Source organism: Urocitellus parryii, chromosome 10 (genome assembly GCF_045843805.1).
Source record: "Urocitellus parryii isolate mUroPar1 chromosome 10, mUroPar1.hap1, whole genome shotgun sequence".
Lineage (NCBI taxonomy): Eukaryota > Metazoa > Chordata > Mammalia > Rodentia > Sciuridae > Urocitellus > Urocitellus parryii.
This window is the reverse complement of record NC_135540.1, coordinates 85,093,053-85,101,447: the sequence shown is the minus strand read 5'-3', so window position 1 is coordinate 85,101,447 and position 8,395 is coordinate 85,093,053. Positions and strand designations below refer to the sequence as shown.

At 35.5% G+C, this 8,395-nt stretch overlaps 1 pseudogene; it reads right to left on the bottom strand.

Moving 5' to 3' along the window:
- Positions 1-6,183: 6,183 nt before the first annotated feature.
- LOC113189886 (melanoma inhibitory activity protein 2 pseudogene) lies at positions 6,184-7,741 on the bottom strand (annotated as a pseudogene).
- Positions 7,742-8,395: the final 654 nt, after the last annotated feature.

Below are 8,395 nucleotides of genomic sequence, written 5' to 3'. Positions count from 1 at the left end.
CTTTAAAAGGAGAGAAAAATTTTCTCGCTGTCTTGTTAATTTTCTATTTATACCCTTACTATGTTTAAAAATAAATTTAAGGTATCTTTCAACTATAAATACAATAGAATAAAAAAGAAAAATTTTGAGTCCAGTAATAGGAGAAAAAGGATAATAAAGCCAAGGAAAGAGAAAGCTGAGAAGTAAAGTTAGAACAGAAAGTTTACTGCTTAGAGATAGAAAGGTCAGACCCTAACTCATAGTCTAACAGCTAAAATAACAGAGAAAAACTATCAGTTATGTAACTCATGGTTTCCATAGGTTATTTTGAAAAAAGATTTAGGCAAACACACGGAGGTATTCCTAAAACTAAATCCTGAGACACAGACATCCTCCCCATGATTCTTCACATAGAAGATTGTGTGAGAATGCAAACAACAGTAATCTGGAGATACTCAGGGCTGCCTCTAACAATGCCTCAAGGCAAGTCAGTAAACACACACACATACACACACACACACACAAAAAAAAAAACTCTAAGTAAAAGCTTTTGGGGAGAGACATATACTGAAGTGATTTAGTAGAAGCAGCAGCTCTTTCTTGTCTGACAAAACATGAATATATTTTATGGCATCTAGAAGAGTAGCTTGACCACACAGCTTCACAACATGTTCTATGAACTTTTGATAAATATTGGTTAGTAGCAAATCCAGGGTATTATTTCCCAACAAATAAAAATATAAAGGATTCAAAGTCTCTCCATATATGTCTATCTGAATTTTATATAAAATTCTTATTTCTCTGAGACTTCCTTGAGATAACCAATATTCTCAAGGATTATGAGAAAGCCCTCAAATGTGTTCTGCCTTCATTCCTTGCCAAATATGAAATGATGTGGCCCTTAATTCTTTCCCTTCCTATCCTTCATATTAAGAAAAAAGACAAGACTACTCAAAACATTAATATAACATGAACAAAGCTTGACCAGCCATCTACCCCGTTTTTATTTGGAATTAATCCATAAAATAAAGAGAAAAGCAATATTATAGAGTAGGATGCCAACCTCCACTATTCCTACCTCTCTTGACTATTTGGTGCCAATTCTGCCATGTGTGACAGTTCACAAAACTCTGAGGCCTGCCTTATTTAAGGGTGCAGGTTTCTTGAAAAGCCCTAGACAGCAATTAGAATCAGCCTGGTGCTTTAATGGACTACCCAGTATTTGTCTGACCTATAATCAAACAGAGATGGAATCTTTGCTCATCAACAGTCCCTAAAAATGGACCACTATTTCTTACTGGATTTCTCTCAGGCCTAAGTCTAGATCCTAATTTGACCCAGAACAATTAATTAGGATTAAACTTGCTGCCTGGGTATCTTTCAAAATGAACCAGGGACAGGGTGCCAATTTAGTTAGGTGAATTTTGATAGTCTACATTCTTTTTATTCTCTTCAAACTCAGGATAATCCTGCTCAACACATTAACACTTATTCTTGGAAATGGGACTCCAATTGATGCTAAATAATTTTTATAAAATTACCACTTACCATCCAGGAAGCTATGTGAAAAGACCTATAAACTCAGAGTAAATCCAAAGGTCAATATTACAAACCTATCAACCAAGTCTTTGGAGAAAAAGTTTAGTGTTTTAGCATTCAGTGTCTAGGAAGGAAACAGAAGACAATTTTAAATGAGATTTTGAGGGTAAATTAATAAAGAGACTGTTCACACAGGTGAGAGAAAGGGTAAGAGAACCAAGCTGGGGGTCTGAAACCTGTCAAGACTAATTGACAAGGCACTGTTCCCACCTTCAGGCCTGAAACAGGCAAGGGGAGAAAATACCAGCAAATCGAATTTGAAAAGCAATGAGGTTTCTGGCGCTTCCAAAGATTACTAAAGATTATCTTGGAGAATGCAATTGTTATGGGGTCTGAGGACCTCATTAAGTGTCACTATCTACAGGCAGGTAAGATTATAATTATTCTTTGTTTCATGTTCTCGATTGGAAGGAAAACACCTTTACACAGTCCAACAGAATTCTTCTTATGTTTCTTAAAGTCCTTGCTGATTTCATAAATTTTGCCCAGTCAACCTTTTTTCTTTTTAGATCATTATATGTGCTCCCCAACCCTATAGGCCTATGGAACAGAAAGGGAGAAAAACAAATTTAATCCAGCTGTACCCTGCTCTTCATTATAGACGCCAGTTTAAACTCCTTTATAATCAACAATGCATAGATTTATTTATTTAATTGTCAGAGAGCAGGGGAGGAATAAAGACAAGAGAAACTCTGCAGAAGGATGCTATCAGAAACTTTACCTACACGCCACTGTTCATACATCCAAAATGTAATTTGCACATATTCAACAAGGAAATGAAAAGTAATTTAATCTTAAACTAAACAGCTGGTCTAAAACAAAAGCTGGCCTTCTGGCTTTTATTTTTTTCAGTTAAATGTAAAGCTTGGAAGAACACTTCCTCAAACACCCCACAGCACACATTGTTAATGGAAATTATGCCTTGCAGTGGAAATGGTGACACAGCCAAGCATACATTCACCCAATACTGTTCCATACAAAAAAGAGGGAAAATAAGGTTATCAACAATAATTTAAAGGCATTAAAGCTTAAGAATTATTACAGACAACTTGGTATTCCCAGACTGAAAGTTAAACTAGAAACTGAAGTGTTTTTCTTGCATGCAAATGACTTATTAGATGAAAATCACTATAGATTTGTATAAGAATCTCCTACCCTTGGAGTCCTGGTGGATATGACTGCAGAAATCAAGATCACAAGTATATGAGTTATGGATTGCCATGGGACATACAAGGTCCATGTTATATTACATAATTTATTATTTTTTTAGTTGTAATTAGACACAATACCTTTATATTATTTATTTATTTTTATGTGGTGCTGAGGATTGAAAATGCAGGCCCTAGAATCCAAAGGCTTAAATACTCTCCTGAGAGAAGAAAAGAACTATTTCCTTCCTTCCTTATCAGGTTGCTGAATTGGGGGCGGGGTAGGGGGGAATAGCACAATAATATCTCAGAAGGTGACCCTGCTATACTAAATTTATAATAGATCTATTTGTTCATCCATTAATTCAAAAACTATGTATTGATTTCCAAATCTGTCAAGCAGTAGGAAACAATATGGATACAGAATAGTAAGGGAAAAAAGTTATGGAGTTTATAGTTTATCATCGAATAACAAAGTGAACAATATGGAGTTTATAGTTTGATTATCATCAAATAACAAAGGGAGCAAAAGCACAAGACATAAGCCCTGTGTATGATAGGTGTTTAAACATAGCTCAGATATAACAGACACGCCTTATGCTTTAAAAAAATGAATAAATGGTAGCTTTCATGTGCAATCTCAAGAGATTGAACAATTGCCAGGTTTGGGGAGATTAGAAATGATGCCAGAAGGCATAGGAATTTAACTCAGAACTTAAGAGGAACTTTGACAAATGGAAAAGATAGTTAGGAAATTCCCGAATTACATCAGAAAATGAGAAAATGCCTAAGAATTCAAATGACTCAAGGAACTTTTAAGAAAAACAAAAACATTTAGCTTCTTTTTTCAGGGCAGGGTACTGGGGATTGAACCTAGGGGCTCTTAAATACTTAGCCACATCTCCAGCCCTTTTTTATATTTTATTTAGAGATAGGGTCTCACTGAGGTGCCTAGAACCTCATTAGGTTACTAAGGCTGGCTTTGAACTCAACAAATTCTCCTGCCTCAGCCTCTGGGGTCACTGAGATTACAGGTGTGTGCCAAAATGGCTGGCCTTTTAGCTTCTTTTTTAAATGCATGTTAAAAGAAACTGACTCAAACTTTATTTATCATTTCACCTATTGTAGAGCTGTTCTCAGCCATGTTTACAATTAATCAGTATCTGAGTTGATAGAAAAATGGTGATTCCCTCTGCTTCTTCTTCTCTGACCTCCATAAAGAAGGTGAAGACTTAGGTAGAGAAACTCTCCTTTTTGAATAGTCACTTCATATAGTCCCAAGGGGAAATTAAATTGGCATGATCCAGAGCTGATCATCTGTGGACTGAGACCTCTAAAACCATGAGTGCCAAGTAAACTTTTTCTCCTCTCAAATTGTTCTTGACAGGTCTTTTGATCACAGCAGCAAAAAAGCTGACTAAACATTCCTCTTGGAACAGATAGTGAAATATTTCCTTAATAGTTTCAAGAGGGGAGAGATAAACCTTCTTTTAGGCACAGCATATAGGAAGATCCAAAACTGAGGGTCAAGCAGACTTTGAAAAAAACCCTTGGAAAACCAGCCCTATCTTAAACAGAAGATATTTCTAGAAGCATTGGAAGTATGTGATGCATAAAATATTACTATAGTAACAACAAACCTCAATCCCAATTTACAGTTGGATTAACTCAAATCCTCACATAAAAGTTTAGAGAAAGGAAAGTCATATCTACCAATAAATACAAAAATATGAATGGCCTAAAAACATTAATTAAAAGAGGGAAAACTTCACAGTGTATTTTTAGAAAATAAGATCTAATTGCTGTGAACTAGCAACCCACTTTAAATATAAAGGCACAGATAGATGTAAAAGGATGGAAAATAATGCATCTTACTACAACTAGGCAATATAAAGCTTGTGCAGTTATATGAATATGAGACAGACAAAATATCTTTTCTTGGGGGAGGTGCTGAGGATTGAAGTCAGGGGCACTCGATCACTGAGCCACATCTCCAATCCTATTTTGTATTTTATTTAGAGACAGGGTCTCACTGAGTTGCTAAGTGCCTTGCTTTTGTTGAGGCTGGCTTTGAACTCAGGATCCTCCTGTCGCAGCCTCCCAAGCCTCTGGGATTACAGGCGTGGACCCCTGCTCCCAGTGAGACAGATAAAATATCTCTACAAAACAAGGAACATGATCAGAAACAAAAACAGATACCAAATAAAGATGGAAAAGTAAGTTCTCCAGGAAGATTTAACAATCCTATCTGTGTAGGCACATAGCACAGATCTTCAAATTATAAAGTGGAAAGTGACAGAACTGATAAATCATTATTTATATAATTGAGGAAACAGGTATTTAGAAAATCAGTTAGGATAGATCAGACCTAAACACCACTATCAACCATCTTGACATATTGATATTTATACTCTATTGACACAGCAATTGCAATTTACACATTTGAGTGCATATAAAATATCCACCAAGATAGACAATAAAATGTCAACAGATTCGAAAGAATAAAAGTTGTATCAAGTATGCTCTCAAACATAATGGAATTAAGCTAGAAATAGTAATAGGAAAATATCTGGGAAATTCCCAAACTGTGGGAAACTAAAGAAGACACTTCTAAATACATTGGGATACAATAGAAAACCTTGGAGCTGTAAGGTTCCTAATCTTTTATCGTCAGATGCTGTAAAACTCATGGATTTTCTCATCAAAAACTCATGGATTTTCTGCTCATGAATGAAGATTTTTCCATTTCTTCCCCAAAAGCTCAGGCCACTGTCAATAACTATTCTCATTGTACACACCCTTCTGGGTCCTTATGTGGGAATCTGTAAACCCACAAGGAGTAATATTCTAATGCACTTAGGCAAATGGGTATTAACCCATTTTCCTCCTTTTCTTTTTCCTTTCTTCATATTTCCACTGATATCTTTCTGGGTTTATTTGGGTTATTGCAGATTGATGTAAATATTTACCTACTTACAATTCCCATTTATTACTCTGCTTTGCCACTATGGACAAGCCTGCTTATTTAAAAACAGATAACGCCCCTGCATATATACCCTGTGATTTTGCACAATTTGCTGCTCATTGGAATATAATTTTAACCCATAGAATCACTCATACTCCTACCAAACAATCCTGGCATGAATGAGCACATCTTAACCTAATGACCTGTTTTTATTTATATATATTTATGCCTTTGTAGAGGAAGATGTGGATCAGACTATGCTTGGCCTGGTGAAGGGATCCTCATCCTACAGGCCTATTCCCATGGAGGTGACAGGGTCTCAGTATTATAAGGCACTCTCTGAGGATCAGTTTACTCAACATAGCCTGATTTTCTCTTTTCATTGATAAACAGATCTCAGAGGATTCTCTTGGCCTCTTGAGCCTCTTTCTCCTCCCACTGGCACCAAAGATGAGAATATGAGTGGATTCTTCTTTTCCAAAAGAGGACCTCTCATTTCAGTTGAATTCCCAATACTGAGGGACCATTTGGGGAATGCTCTCTGGCAAAGGCTGTATTTTAATCATCAAGTGCATAAGTATCTTTCTTTCTAAAAATTTAAATTTAACCACATTTTCAGTTAATTTTTGTCGGTTGTGAACATTTTATCTCCTTAAATGTTGAGGTATCTTTTAGCACTCTGAGCTGCAAGCTCATTATCATGTGCTTTTTTCTCATAGTACATAATCTGCCCCTGATAAGAATGAATGGTCCTCTCCAATTCTTCTTCAAGATCTTTGACTTGCTTTCTATAGTTCTCCAGCTGTTCAGTTACATGGCTGATGTTTTCATCCACTTCGGAAAGTTTTCCTCTCACTCTACCTGGTAATTTTCCTCTATTAATTTTCTTTGGAATTTCATTGCATTCTTTTATTTAGTTCAATCTTGACATTAAATTTCTGTTGAAGATTCTGATTCTCTCTTTTACAATTGTGTATTTTTAACTGCAAAGACGCTTGCTCTGTCTTAAGATTTTTAATATGTTCTATAAGGTCTTCCTTTACTTCATCTACTTCAGATAAGAAAGTAAACATTTTATTTCTTTCTCCTTCTAAGGTTTTACATGGGGCATTTAACGCTGTTCCTTCAAAGCTCCTTTTGGCTGATCATCTAAGTGAGCACCAATTTCTGATTCACTATTCATTTTCAATTCCAAGTTACCATCATCTTTTAGTTCTTCTCCAAGCACAGAAGCCCAACCTTTCATCTGCAGCAAGTGTTCAGACAGAGACTAATGTGTTTTTATTTCTCTTAGAACTTGTTTGCATATACTGTAGAGTCTTCCAATGTTATTTTCTATTTATTAAAGTCATTCCCTTTTTCTTTCCATACTTCAGCTTCTTGTAAAAGTCGTTTCTGACTATCCTGAAGTTGGGAATTTTCTTTGAAAACCTCTTTTATTGCTTCCTTAAATCCTTCAGCATTTGTTTGAAATATTCTCAAGGTTGTTTCAGCTTTGGCTAATAGTAACTTGTGGGGTTTTGATTCTTCTTCTAGGAACTTAATCCTTCTTGATATATCTGCCATCAATTCGTCCTGTAGAGAATGTTTGGTTTTCTCTTCTTTTAGCTCTTTTTCTAGAAAGAGTATTTCATCCCCAAGTTTAGATTAAGACCTATCTAGCTTTTCATATATTGCCTCCAAATTTTCTGCTTCTATTGACTTCTCCAAAATGGCATCTTTTAAAGATGACTCTAAGCCTTCATTCTCCTTTTAAACAAGGCTAACTTTTTCAAGTAGTTGACATTTTTCTTCAATTAGTCCAGCAAGTTTTAGAGCCAGCTTTTTTTCTTTTCTCACATAACACCTGCTTCTAACACACTGACAACATCTCCACATAAACAGAAGAACAGCAAAAAATCCAAAAGCTGCATGTATCACCAACTCCCAAGGATATCCATAAGAATGAGGGCCCAGTTTCATATCTGCAGACAATGATGCTAAAAGCCATGTACACTTCTTCCTGGACCAACTGCAAATACAGCTGAGGGGCAACCCTTAGCCCCTCCATCACACAAAGGCTGCTTGTTGTGTTTGTCAAAAACTAAAAAAATAAATAAAAATATATTAAAATCCTCCCCCCTCCCCCTCTCTCAAAAATAAATAAATAAATAAATAAACTTAGTATGTGTTTTTTTTCCTCAAATGTGTAATGACAACTTAAAAAAAATCTTGTTATCAAATACAATGTGCTATTATTTAGCTAATTAAACAACGAAATTCCCCTAAAAGTTCTCATATTACCAATGGAAATTTAGTTTCTTCTAATCTCATATTGCAAAGCTCAATTATGTGTGTTTTAGAGCAATGCTTTTTTACCTCCTAAGAGAAGTATATGAAAAAAAGGCAAGCTACTCAAAAGAAATATGTCCATCTTTGCAAGATAAAGTTTTTTTGCATTTAAAGTTCTAAATATGATGTACCTTAAAATCAACAGTTACAGTTAATAGGAGATGTTTGGTTCTGTTATATCCAAAAAAAAAAATATTACTCCATGCATTTTCTTGGTTACAACAGAAGTGATTCATTGTGTGGGATACAGAAGCTGCTTGCTGAGAGCCAGGCTGGATGTATAATTTGCATAGAAAATGGAGCAGATTATACATGCCCTGAACTGTGAAACACAGGGACTCAGAGATAAGGGGTCCTAGAATACAAAGTTGCA